Here is a 13907-nt window from a genome sequence, read left to right as displayed (position 1 = left end):
ATACCACAGAACATATATAAAACTAAACCTAAAAAAGTAAAACTTAAGGCTATTATAATATCTTTATGACTTCAATGTGGAGAGGGATTTCTTAAGGTAAAAAATGCAGAAATCTGAAGGAAAAGATTATTAAATTTTACAGCACAAATATTTAACATTCTTCCATGACAAAAGATATTGACGCCTTTTAACCTTATATGGATTTTAGACTTATACTGAAGTGTGATTGGGGTAGGGAATAGGAGGTAATTCAAGCTGCAACACGATGTCTTATTCTCAGTTAAAGAAGATCACCCTGGATGCTGTCTAGAGAATATTGGAGGGAAGGGTTTGGAATGGAATCAGGTAGTCAAATGAGTGGGCTAATATCTAGGGGAAATCATGGTAATTAGGACTATCATGCAGAGGAAAAACATAGGAAAAATTTGGGATGTATCTTGGATGTAGAGTCAGCAGGACTTGCTGATGAATTGGATGTTGATGGTAAGGGAAAGGGGAATCGAGAACAATTGCGAGATTTTTGGCTACTGCAACTGGTGCTGTTTATAGAAATGGGGAAAAGGGAAATTACTATTTGTTTTCAATGTTTTGAGTTGCCCATTAGGCATCCTGGTAGAACAGTCAGCTGTTAAGCAGATAGTTGGATATATGAGACTGGGCCTCTGTGGAGAGTTCCGGGGCAGAGGGAGCTGTTGGCATGCAGGTGCTATTTAAACCATACGGCTAGGTGAGACTGCTACCTAGGGAGTAGACGTTGATGGAGAAGGCTAGTGACTGAGTTCTGAGCCTTGGGAGGTTGAACAAAGCAGAAGCCAGCTAAGAGGACATGGGAGGAAAACCAGGGCAGTATAGTGTCTCTGAAAATAAGATAGTTTTTGTTATCATTGTTTGTTTTAATGAGGATGTTGAATGTTACTGAAAGATCAAGTGAGATTAAGAACAAGTTTCCTAGCCACATGGAGAACTGCTGAAATTGCCAAGCAGTTTCAGGGGTGTGGAAAGGATGGAAGCCCGTGTGGCATGCTAGGGGGAGAGAATGTGCGGTAAGGCTGTTGAGTCGGTGACAGAAGGCCACTCTATCAAGAGGGCTTTTTTGGTGGGGGCAGGGAGAGAGTGCTGAGAAAAGGGGTAGTAGCTGGAGAAGCTCTGAGAGCATGTGATATTTGATGGGAATGAACGACCTGGGATCCAGAGAAAAAGCTGTGTTGCAGATAGAGGTCTTTGAGAAGGAAAGAGGGGATGGGGTCCCTAAATTGCATTAAAATCACCTCCTAAACCATAACCAGACTTGAGGATCCCCTGAGGAGCTCCAAAACAAACACCTCTCTGGGACCCTGGGCACCTGCAATGTTTGACAGCTCCCCCAGGGGATCCTAATGTGCGGCCAGATTTGAAAACCTCTGACCTAAGGGTAGTACCACATTCACTTCTAGTGGTGCCTCTAGAATTTCTATAGAAGCTCCCGGGGAATAATTTTCAAAGGTACAGAGCAAACACAATGTTTTCATTCAGATTTTATGTTTATGTGGCACTGCTGGGTGAGAAGAGACTGCTGAAGACTTGGGGAGTTTCAAACATCCCCCACCCCAAAAGCCAGTAGTTCTTAATGTACACAGCAACCACTGATTTATAAATATTTATACTTATTAAGTATAAAATTTGAATCTGGGTATCATGTTCTTTGTGCTTAGGTAACCTGCTTTTTTGTAATTAACTGTATCTTATGAATCTTTTCCTTTAAAATTAAAAAATTACATTTTAATTGGCCACATAAAATTGCAGTGTATGGCTTTGCCAGAATACAATTTATTTCTTCCGCAGAGTACATTTTTCTAATAAAAAATGCTACGTGAATATGCCTGCATATAATCTTTCGTACCTCTTAGCTTAGTTCGTTTCCCTTAGCTCCTGGAGAGTGGAATAGTTGGATCAAAGGGTGCATCAGTGAGCTTTTTGTAATTCATTGATTCTACTACTGGGAAAGAAATGCATATTTCTGGCCAGGAGATTCAAACAGTATGGACTGGAGACGGGAAAGATCCCTCCTCCATATTCCTTCCCCTCATCCTTTTTCCCTAGAGGTAACCGGCTAACAGTTTCTTGTACACTTTCCCAGAGGTTTTACCTGTGTGTGTGTTCATCCTTAACAAACAAATGAAAACACTTACCGGGTCATGTCTACAAACTTCGGCCACTTGAGTGTTTGACTAACTCTATTGAGTCCTCGGCCGTCGTTCGTCCCGAGCGGCGCTACCTCGTCGTTTCCCGCCGCATACGGGTTTCCTCACGCGTCTGTGTGCCTTGCACGGCCGACGGTCCGGGTGGCCACGGGTGGGACTGACCCAGCCTGTCCCAGGCGGCGACGCGCGAGGCCGCCTCAGGAGAGCATCCGCTAAACCGTGCTGGTCCGGGCTCTCGGTTTTACGTTTCTTTGGGAGTCAGGTCGTGAGTTTTGTCCTGTAGGTCTGTCAGCCATTTGTATTTTCCTGTGAATTGCCAGTTTCTTCCCTTTTTGCCCAATTTTCTGGCTTAGTTTGGTCTTTACCGTATCGGTTTCCAAGAGGTCTTCGTTTATTAGGGAAGTTAGCCCCGTGTCTTTCATGTGTCCCAGGCGGAAAAGTCTCGTCTCCCACTTTCTCGTTTGTCTTTAACTTCAACATACATATTTTTGTCCGCCGGATTTTCATTTTCTTAGACAAATGTATGGGTTTTTTTTTTTCTTTTTCTTCAGAGGTTTTGCGTTTGGGAGTCGCTAGCGGGCCTTTCTCTGCGTCACCCCCCTTCTTTGTTTGGGGGTCGCACACTCACTCCCCCTCCCCCTTTTCCAGACCCTTCCTCAGGGCCCCTAGCATGGGCTTCGTTGACGTCAGCCTGCTGCCTTCGCGCCAAGCCGTCGCCACGGCAACTGCGGCCTGATTGGCAGGGCTTGGGGGCGTGGCGAGGGGGGCCCAGGGCGTGTAGCGCTGCTTCTGATTTGCCCGCGCCGGGGCCCCGCCTCTGCGGAGAGCCTGACAAGGAGTCGCGGGCCGGGGCTCGGTGCAGACGCCGGGAGCTGCGGGAGGACGAGGTCGGAGCAGAAGAGTGGACATGTCCACCATGGGCTGGTGGCGCTGCCGGGTGCCCGGGGCCGTGTGGGGGCAGTAGACTGTGCACGGGCTGCGCCGTGGCTGACCTTCGGCCAGGGGCGGGGCGGTGCCTTGAGGTCCGGTGTGGCGAGGTGAGTCCGGCCGCCTCGGCCCGCACATCCGCGTCTGGACGGTGCGCGGGGATGGGATGCCGCAGGTTCGAGACCCTGGTCAGCGGGCCGGGGCTGCCGCACTTGCCGCAGCGGCGCCATCTTGCGCTGCCGGCCGGAGTCTGGGGTGGGGGCTCCCATGCCACCTTTCCTGGGCATAGTGGAGGACAGGGATGGCTGGCCGTCCTGGGTAGGGGGCGGGAAGGCCGCGGGCTCCTGTCACCGCAGTCCGCTGGGGTGGGTGCCGGAGAAGTGGCGGGCCATACCTAACGAGCGCGGAAAGGCTCAGCGCGCCCCCCCCTGCGCCCCGCCCTCCCGTTTCCTCAGCTTGGTCGGGGGGCTGCAGAGGACACCCCATCCCACGGGGTCCCAGATTGGCCAGGTCTGCTCCGGCCGCCCCTGCATCCTTGCCGGTCTTTGGGGGCGGGACTTGCTTGCCGCAGTGGCGGCGGGAGGAGCTAAGGGGCGGGGCCGAGGGCAGTCGTGCTGCGGGATGTTTTTCTCTGGGCGGTGACAGACTGCGGGCCCGCCCACCCTGGCGTCACTTTTGATGTGTCAGATAAGAGTGGCTGCGCAGGCGCTGTCCTGATTGGTTGGTGCGGGCTGGGGTGGGGCCAAGGGCTGTCTTGACTGCAGGTCTCAAAAGAGATCGACTGGTCAAGCCCCGCCTACCTCAGCGCCATCTTTGATGGGGGCGCTGAGGCTCGCTGCGCATGCGCGGCCTGGTCTTGGCTGGGTGGCCGCAGGGGCGGGGCTGAGGGTAGCGGTGCCCTGTGTTCTTTGCTGTGATTGAAGGCTGCGGGGGTCCTGCTACCTCACACCTTCTTTGCTGGTCACGGGCCTGGCCGCCGACACTTGCCGCGGACGCTTGCCGCGACGTGCCACCCTGACTAGCGTAGGTTTTGAGGTCTGACTTGAGATTGGGCGACGGCTGGTGACTGGGGGGCTGTTTTATCGGCAGGGTCCATGTGGCCCAGAGTTTGCCGACACTGTTGTTGCTGGAGAGCTGTCTGTCCTGAGGGAGAGGGCTACGGGCTATCATTGTGCCCGCTGCTTCTCCTTGGTTGGTCTGGGGGTTGCAGAGCATCACCCCTTCCCCTGTCGTTGCCTTCCTGAACTGCTTTCACCTTGGGATGTTTCTGGCTAGATCTCTTGGCTTGGGGGGGAGGGCTGGGGCGGGGGGTGCCACCCAGCCGTGTTTCGCAGGTGCCCTGTCGACTGGGCTGAGGGGATGGGGCCACGGGCCGTCTTTGGGGACTGACAGTGCTGCAGAACCCCGCCCACTCTGATCCAGTGCTTGTTGGCCGACAGGTGGCGCCGAGGCTTATTGCGCAGGCACTGTTATGAATGAGGGCGGAGCTGCAGGGGGCGGGCCAGGGGAGGGGCTGCAGAGCCCTGCCCACTCTAGCACTGTTCGTTGGCCGTCAGGTGGCGCCAAGGCTTACTGCGCAGACGCCATCTTGAACTACTGTGGGGCTGCAGGGGGCGGGCCGAGGGAGGGCTGTAGAGCCTTGTCCACTCTAGTGCTGTTTGTTGACTGACAGGTGGCGAGCAAGGCTTACTGTGGAGGCGCTGTCTTGAATGACAGCGGTGCTGTCTGCTGGGGTGGGCCCAAGGGAGGGGCTTTTATGCTTTGTATGACTAACAGGGGACTGCAGACCATTTCCCATCTAGCGCTGTGTACTTTGGCCTAGGGGTGGTAGCTGAAGCTTACTGTGCAGGCGCCATCTTGAATGACGGTGGTACTGCAGGGGCAGCCCGAGGGAGGGGCTGCAGACCCTTGCCCACCTAGTGCTCTGCCGGCCGACAGGCGCCAGCCGAGGCCTACTGCGCAGGCGCCATCTTGACTGACACTGGGCCGGCTACAGGGGGCGGGTCCGAGGACGGGGCTGTGGAGCCCTGCGGCCCTTGCTTTCTGCGCATGCGCCATATTGAGAGCCAGTAGGACTGCGGGGCGGGCTGTGTATGGCATCCTGGGAGATGGAACTCACCCCGCCGTCTTCGCTGCGCAGGCTCCAGGTGGACCACTGCTTGCCGCTGCGGCACATCTTGGCGGCCGCGCGACGGCGTCGTGTTCCCTGGAGGGTGTGCAGAGCCTTGTCCCTGGGACTGTGGGACGGGTTTCAACTGCGCATGGCCGGGGGTCACATAGGAAAGTGGGAATTTTAATAGATTTGGGGAAGGGGTGGATCTAAGTGAGAAGGCGAAGGAGAGCGTGGCAGGCTCTGAGGGCGGTGGGAGGTGACATGAAGGAAAAGGCCTCAATCTCGTAGACAGCCTGGAGAATGCAGAGCGCGGTTATGAGGGAGGCGTGGCATGAGAAATGATGGGACGGAGGAGGGGCTGGCAGGTGGGGCGGGGCTGGGAGGGGCGGGGCGAGAGGGAGCAGCCCTGGATTCCTTGTTTGTGGGCGGGACCTAGTTATATATCTGCCCATGACTGACAGCGTTAACATAAACCAGAGCCATAGTCCTGAAGGTGCATCCCCCTCGGGGCCTCTGATTGATTGAACGCATGCTCTGAGGCACAGTGGGGCTTGAAACATGTGTCGTCCACGGGGATCATGTTGACAGCCTCAACTATTGTGTAAGGTTAAGTAATGATACCATTATCTACTGGTAATGTTGATGATAATAGCATTAAGATTGTAATATAAGCTAGTCTTTCATGCTACTTAGGTGTACAGCACAGGAAAATTTCTGGCATTGCATCACTGGCTATCGCATGGCAGAACTGGAGTTTTACTCACCTTTCTAAGGGGTGCCTATATCATTATTCCACAAGGTTTCCATGAAAAATGTCTGTAGATTACTGTTTTCCAAAAAGACGTTAGTTGATCTGTAATTGCCATGAGTTCTGAGGTTGAGTTCTCTGAGCCTCTGCTTTTTTGTGTGTGAAATAAGTAGAAAATTATGTTGTGGTGGGAATTAACAGAGATGCTAAAAGTAAGGTGCTAATAAGCACTGTATGAGGCACTTAATTAGCAGTAAATAATACTACCTTCTTAGCTATTTTTTCCCTCCAATTTGTACCTGCAGTGTGTGTCCCTTGCCTTTAGAAGGATGGCCAGTGCAGCATAGCTAGTAAGTGGGAGATTGGGGTCTTAAATAGGATTTCTCAATCCCAAGTCTTTACTGTTTTGCTCTGCTTATTAGAGAAGTTTCTAAGACACTCAGAGATTGGCTTGCACACGATTGACATACCCTCACTGGAAAAAAGCTATGATTATAGCCAGGGTACAACATACACCCCAGGGAGCAATGCCGATGGCCCTTCCACCCTGGGAGGAAAAGCTGTTCTTCTTGGTATCATTTTACCTCTACCACTGTAGGAGGCAAAGATGCAGCTGTGTGGGGTCATTTCCAGCCTGGAAATTCAGTAATTGGGAAGTAAGTTCGGTGGCTCACATTTTCTTTTCCTTCCCCAGCTCTACCCTTCTCCGAGACGACTTGCAAGAGGAAGAGGGACTAGGTCCAAACGCTAGGTGGCGGTGTCCAGGTGAGCTGAATTCCCTCCTCGCAGTGCCACACCCATCCTTGGACTGAGCACATCCTTCCTCAACCTGACACTTTCCTACTGTACACGTGTTCCATATGGCCACACGAGCACGCTGTGTGCTCTCTGAGAATGCACAGGCTCTTCTGGTGGGTCACGTGTTCACCAGATTCTCCTTGGTCTTCGCAACATTCAGCTACTCCTTCAGGCCTGCCCTTTCTTTCTTATTGGGTGAATAAAGAAACATGAGAAATTCATTGATTCATCTATCAAACATGGCCCCAAGTGGAAAAGGAAGTGTTTTCCTGGAGCTCATAGTCTTTTGGGTAATGAAAGACATTGAAAAAATAATTGTGTGATTCACGCCTTTGAAAGAGAAGGTTCACTTCAGGCATTAACTTAATCTGGGAGAGGCCATGTAGGGTCTCCCTGAGAAAGTGAGGGACATTAAGGCTGAGCCCTGAAGCGTGGTGGATGGTAGTGTGTCGTGAGAAGAGCAGTCTTAAGGGAGCTGGGAGTCCAGGATCTAGTCTAGACTAGAAGCCTAGAACAAAGGAAAGAAAAGAATGGTGTTTGAGATGAGAAAAAGGTAAAGTGGAGCTGCACTGTGAAAGGCTTTGCAATCCGTGGTAGGTAATTGGGCTTGATCTGAAGCACCATGGGAAGCCATGGCAGCACCATGATAATCAGATTTGTGTTTTAAAAATATCATGTGGTTGCAGGGTTCAGAAGGGGAGGGTAGAAACAGTGGGTCCAGGAAGACCTCTTCGGATCTGGGTGAGAGATGGTGGCTTGGGTTAGGGTCACAGAAGAGGGATAAGTGAATTGGCTGGATCTGAGAGAGGTACTGAAGAACCGGGGACTCAGTAGGTCTTGTACTCTTTGTTCATGGTTTGCTCACTGATTCAGACCATACTCAGTGAATCATATCATGGGGGGAAGTGAGCAAAACAGCCAAATATTGCTCATTCTGTCAGCAAGCATTGATACTGTGCCTGATCTGGGACGTGATCATGCTGGACTTCGGGTCTCCGGAAGTGAGTGACATAATACCTGGTCTCAGTGTCTATTGAATGAGAACTCCAGTTAAGTGGAGAGTAAGAAAACATGCTTACCAAGATTGGTGGCCATGCTGATGGCATGTTACCACCCAGGGAAAGACTGACATGCTGTCCCAGTGAGCCACCGGGGGTGGGTTGGTTTTTTCTGGCCTTGGTGAATGCTTCAGACAGCAGTCCAGTGTCTGGCACTCAAGCCTTTGGAGACTCAGAGGCCCTACCTCACCTGAGGACTCATCTTACATCAGTAGATCCACATTAACGAAGCTAAGCCATAATGAATTATTGGTTTATGTCGGAAAATAGTGTGACCAAATACGACGTTCCTGTTTTCTCAATTTTGGTAATCGATTCATGGTGGGAGAGCACTACCACAGGAACCTAGATATTCAAAAGTACGCATGATCAGCACATTCTCTCCCTGTAGGCAGACCTACATGGGAAAGGAAGCCATAGTGAGAGCTCGCTTGGTGAGTATGGAATCAGAATGAGAGGATGTGGAAAAGCTTTGGTTGCGCTGGCCTGTAAGGTCACCTGGGGATACCATCTGGTTGCAGTGAAGCTCTTGCTAGGGTCACCAGGACACCAGAAGCCCCTTGTCTGCAGCCCCCGCTCTCCCCAGTCTCCATTCACATTAGGTCTGACCAGAGTAGCGTGCTCTCTCCTATAGATGGTTAAATGAACCATGCTTTGTGGTCTGCCTTTTCATGCCCTCACCCCTTTAAAAAAAAAAATCTGATCAGCCAGTTACTGATGTAAAAATTGCTCAGATATGTCCTACTGGCACAGAAGAGGTTTTATCTCTTTAAAGTAACTCTTTTTCTTGAATCATTTGGGGGCTGACCATAAAACTAAACTCTTAGTTACTGTTTCCTCTTTTTTGAAATTTTTGGGGAAATTCCTCCAGAATGGACAACGATAAGGAACTTTTGCTGCAGAGTGGTAAGTGCTCAGTTTATATGATGGAGGTAAGCCCAGGGCGACGTGGTGATTATCTGCGAGGAGCCACCTGAGAGTCCAGAGGGTGGAGTCGTGGCTGGTACGGTAGGGGTAGTGGTTGTTTACTCCATGCTCACATTCCCCTGTGAAATTGTTACCCAAACAGCCTCTATTGTCCACATGTACCTGTTCATGGTTGACTGGACCACACTGGACGCATCAGCCTAGAGCAGTGGTTCTCAAAGTACAGCTCCTGGTGTGCTTCCTGGATGGCTGTTTCCTGGGGAGCCACAGACCTCCTAAATACCCACCCCGGAAAGGCTGGTGCATTTCTCCCAGTCACCCCAGGCTTGAGAACCACACCCTAGAAGGCATCGAGCTGTAGTGTGCACTTATAATGTCGGAGTGGGGGTGAGCAGAGGCACGGGCTAGCCCAGCTGCTAGTGTTGGGAACCTGAGCTGGGAGGTGAGGCGGGCCCAGGCTGGGACAGCACCTCCCTCCACGTGGTGCTGAAGGAGAGAATGTCGGTTTGCAGAAAGAGGCAGGAGAAAGGAGCAAACAAGAGCAGAGAAGAGACCGCACACCCTGCTGTCCCTGAGAAGCGAAGAAAGTAACGTCCTCGGTTCGTGACTTTAAAGCTCTCAATTCCAGCCCCCTTTAATGAGGTAGGTAGAACGAGAGAGGGGCTGAATCTAGGTGCACCGTCATGAGGCACCAAACTAAGTAAGTAGAAACGGGCTTGGAGAAGAGACCATGAGCTTTTCTCACTCGTGGTGGGATGTGGGGAACCTGAGGTCACACAGGGGGCCACAGAATTTCTTTACCTCTCCTCGCGCATCCGGCCACATTTCCAGCCACCACTAGTTGAGTTCCTTCCAGTTCAGTTGAACACTTGACCCACTGATCCTTTGATTGAGGCCAAAGACCCCCCCCACTTGTGGCAGGGGTGCCTGATGACTTCCATCTTTGTTTCAGATGAATTAATTGTGAGACTGTGCTTTTGTTTTCTATGCATTTTTGTGAAATAGAAGTAAAGGGCTGTAAAATACTCAGAGAATGGCATAAACACCTCCACATGGACCACAGTGGCAACACTTGTCCATCAGGCAGGACCACTGCCCTGTGGTTGGGGTCCAGCTCTTGCCCGAAACTAACTCTGCATACAGTGCTTATGACACACACATTTCATGCTTAGATGTCCTGTGTATTTAAGAACAGGTCTTTGGAGGTTGAAGAACAGCTGGAACCCCGTAAGCCCCTCTGCCCGGTGTGGAGGGTAAGACCTTTTTCTGACCAGCTGTCCTCGTTTGTCTCCTCTCCTTCCCTCTCCTTGGAGTTAGTGGCTTCCCTTGGCCCCTACGACCAGTGTCAGGCTGGGTCTGTGTGTGTCCCCATCTTCGCCCCCATCCTCTAAATGTGGTCAGACCTTTGGATTTTAAAATCCTGCCCTTGGGTACTACTTGACTCACGCTGGGACTCCTGCTGCAGAGAGAGTGCGGAGGGAGATGTGGGAGCTTCAGTAACTAGGGTGTGTGAGAGCCCATCTCCAGGCCCGGAAACAAAGCTGATGGGTTTGCCACGTGGCCAGAATTGAGTGTGAACAGTGAGACCGAGAGGACAGCTGGCAGTGAGGTCAGGGTCTAGGTGTGGCGCCCCAGCAGTGGTGTTCTGGCCCAGAGGGTGTGTGGGGAGTGGAGGACTCCACGGGAGCACTGTGGGTGGTCGGAGAGAGGGGGAGCCACGCAGGGGAGGGGGTGCTGATGCTCAGTGACTGGCGCAGAGGAGAGGACAGACAGACAGCAGCTGAACTTCCAAATTTATATTCAGGTATTTTTTTCTGATGGTGAACTTAAAATAACATTCTAAGTTGAAACGCAAAATGAAGTATCTTTTATTATCATTTATTTTTTCGATTTTCCCCGCTTTACGCATGGTCTTCATACAAGTTTTTATGGAAGTTTTCTTCCAGTTTGGTTTTGTATGTACTTCCATACGTTTAAGCACCTATGTAGTTTTTTGTTTTTTGGGGTTTTTTTACGTAAATGAGATCATGCCCAATTCACTAACACTTCAAACTCAGGCTACCAGAGTGAAGTATGTGGGGTGTTAGGCAGTAATATTTGGTTGTGGGGGAGTGCGTGGTGTGCCACCTGGCGAGCTCGTATCACGTGCGCATCACGTTTACAGTCTCCATTATATGCATGTTTCTGTGTGTGTGAACGTAATATTGTGCAGCTGTTTAACAACATCTACAATAACTTCTGTATAAATACATCTCCATCTGCAGCTTTGATTTCTAAAACTTCACTTTATTCCATTGTGTGGACATCCTCATTGTTTTCTGTGTACATATAAATGAGTATATTTGCGGTAAGAATGCCACATATGCTGTACAATTTTATGCCCTTGTATTTTCATTTAATGCTTTAGACATTTTTTACATTGGTCATTTCCATCAAGTGTAGATAAACTGGTATATCCATAGAATGGAAGACTATGTGGCCTTTAGAAAAAATGATATAAATCTATATGTACTGGTTGGAAAGATGTCTATCAAAAATTACTGGGTTTAAAAATACACACAGAACTCCTGGTATGATCTCATTTTGGTAAAAATAAGATGTTATATGTACAGACTTTAAAAGGTTTAGTATAGGAACAAATGTGATCACTGGATGTGGCTTGCAGTTTCTACGTTGGATAATCTGTAATGTTTGAATGTTGTGCTGTCTTCTATGTTTGTAATCAGAAAATAAAGCTACAAAGTTTCTTGGCAACATGACTTAATGTTACATGACATTTTCTTAAAGATTCTATCTGTTTTCATTTCTTCTTGCATGATGAAATTTTGGAGGAATGCTGTCTTTTGAAGGCAATGATTTATTTTTCTGAAAACAAAGTATGTTTGTCATTGGCCTTAGTGGCCTTTGCCTTCTAGAGATGAAATACCGAATTTCTTGGAGGAGAGGCCAGACACCGGCACTGATGTTATTGGTCTTTCCTAATGTCAGACAGAGGCCTGCTCCAACCTTCTTAGAAATCCATACTCGAATAGCTGGTCAGAAATGGAAGTGTTGGCTGATTTTTCTTGCCACTTTCCTTAAAAAGACCCTTTATCATTTACTCCTAAGGAAGTTCCTAGTTCGTATTTAAACAGTTAATGCTTTTCTTGATTTAAAAGTCTTTCTTTACTATAAACTAAATTCCCACATGTGTATATACTTTCACACGAGTCAGATTCTGGAGTGTATTTTGTTCCATCAGTGTATTTATCATTGCACCCCCATCCTTGTGTTGGAAAGAATACTTCGTGTTCTTATATGTTTGGGTCACTTTACAGACAATCCCCCACCCTTGCTGCACACATACCTTCTTGTTCAGAATTGTCTTGATATTTCTGTACATTTAGTCTTCTGGAGAAACTGGATTCTCAGTTTGTCAAAACTCCCACATTTTATTGGATTTTAACTTATATTCAAGGGAGGATTGACAACAATTTTCATGGTCCTGTGCAAAAACATGTCTTCATTTATTTAGGACCTGCTCTGTGTCCTTCTGTACATTAAAAAAATTTTATTTGGAGTTGCAAATACTTCACTGAATTTATTAATGAGAATTGGTTTATTTATTTTGCTATTCCTGGAATTTTTTTTCTTGCTGTATTAACTGGCAAGGTTTTTGAATTCAAAATAATGCTTTTTCCACATTTATACCTTTCACTTCTTTTTTATCAGTTGCATTAGCTAGGACTTCCAAAATAGTGCTGAATGGTGGGTATGGTGGAGGGCTTCCCTACCTTTAGTGTTTAATGCTTGCTTGCACTTGAGATAAGTCTTTATTGTGTTTAGATGGTCTCCTAGTCTTACTCTTTGCTAGGGACATACAAGGAAAGGTTGAAGTTTGCAGATGCTTTGTAATGTGCAACAATGCTCATGGAATCCCCTTCCCCCTCTAATCCCTTATATAACAGCCTACCCAAATGGGATATCATCCTTGTATTCCTGGAATAACCTTTCATGGTCAAGGGCTACTATTTAGACTTTTCTAGATTGGATTTAAATGTTTTTGCATCTAAGTAGAAAAAAACCCAAACACAGTTTGTTGAACACCCTCTACGTGCCAGTCCTGTGAAGGTAACAATACAGTGATGAGAAAGGCGATGTAGTCCTTGCCTCAGGGACTTTGAGGGCTGACATAAGTACAGGTGCTCCCTTTCTCTGTTGGGCTGTGCGTCCCCCGGCACATCTTGATTCTGTGATGGCCTTTCTGGGCCGTCCTTGGACAGGCATCCCCCTCGGCCTCAACACTGCCTTTGGTCATGCCAGGCAAGCCCGCGGATGACTCTTACCTGATGCTTTCTTCCTCTCAGCCACACCCGACACGTATCTTCTGTCCTCTTCAGTGGTAGGCATGGCTGTTGCCATGGAGGCAGGAGCTGGACTGGGGAAGTGGGGGCGAAGTGGGAAGAGCAGTTATGCTTTCGATTGGCCAGAGTTGCTGTCACAGGAGGAGTTCACCTGGGTCTTCCAAAGGGTGAGGTGAGTATGGGGTCCTGGCAGGCGCTAACTCAGCAATGGCCTCATTCCTGGGTGCCCTTTGGGCTGCCAGCGGAGGACAGGGTGAGTCGGGGCTGAAGGCTGGGTCACTCGGCTCCTCCTGAGGGGCCACCTGCAGTCAGGTAAGCCTGTAGGAGAACATTGACCAGTGCTTCCTTTCCCTGCTTTGCCTCTGGTTGCTGTGCAGGGATCTGCCCTGTGTTAGGGCCGCCATTGCATAATAGCACGTTCCCGGATGTGCTCCTTGGGTGACGTTATGTCACCTGCCATCACTCCTGCAACATATTTGAGAGTAGATGTACATACAAGGACTTAGTGGTGGTGGGCAGCTGACTTTGTAGCTTTTTTTTTTTTAACTTATATTTTTATCTACTTGACTGTCTTTGTCCTTAAGTGGAGACTTGCTGTTTCAAAAGGAATAGGCATTTTTAATGTTTTTTAGATATATGCCAAAATGATATCCAGAAATAGGATTCACACTTGTACCAGCCAGCTTCCCACCAACACTGATTTTTATTTTGAAATAGTTGCCCATTTGGTAAGCGTAAAACGTGTTCACCGTAATATTTTACATTTCTTTGATTTCTGATACAGATGTTGGCTCCTGTCACTGATTTTAGGAG

At 49.0% G+C, this 13907-nt stretch overlaps 1 protein-coding gene across 21 annotated transcripts in view; it reads left to right on the top strand.

The window, feature by feature from the left end:
• The first annotated feature begins 3152 nt into the window (after positions 1 to 3152).
• The window catches only part of PEG3 (paternally expressed 3), a 30701-nt gene continuing 19946 nt past the window's right edge, over positions 3153 to 13907 (top strand). For 7 of the 21 annotated variants that reach the window (XR_012328088.1, XM_073796255.1, XM_073796259.1 and 4 more), the window contains exons 1-5: positions 3173 to 3217; positions 6663 to 6733; positions 8216 to 8258; positions 8696 to 8730; positions 8894 to 9393. The gene's annotated coding sequence lies outside the window, so the exon portion shown is untranslated. Of the gene's footprint in view, positions 3218 to 4113; positions 4131 to 6662; positions 6734 to 8215; positions 8259 to 8695; positions 8731 to 8893; positions 9394 to 13907 lie in introns of those variants that run through there. The other 14 variants (XM_019928792.3, XM_073796256.1, XM_033845940.2 and 11 more) reach the window with 9 other exon arrangements.

This window comes from Tursiops truncatus, chromosome 19, assembly GCF_011762595.2.
Source record: "Tursiops truncatus isolate mTurTru1 chromosome 19, mTurTru1.mat.Y, whole genome shotgun sequence".
In the NCBI taxonomy this organism is placed as follows: Eukaryota; Metazoa; Chordata; class Mammalia; order Artiodactyla; family Delphinidae; genus Tursiops; species Tursiops truncatus.
This window is presented reverse-complemented; position numbering and strand designations above follow the sequence as displayed.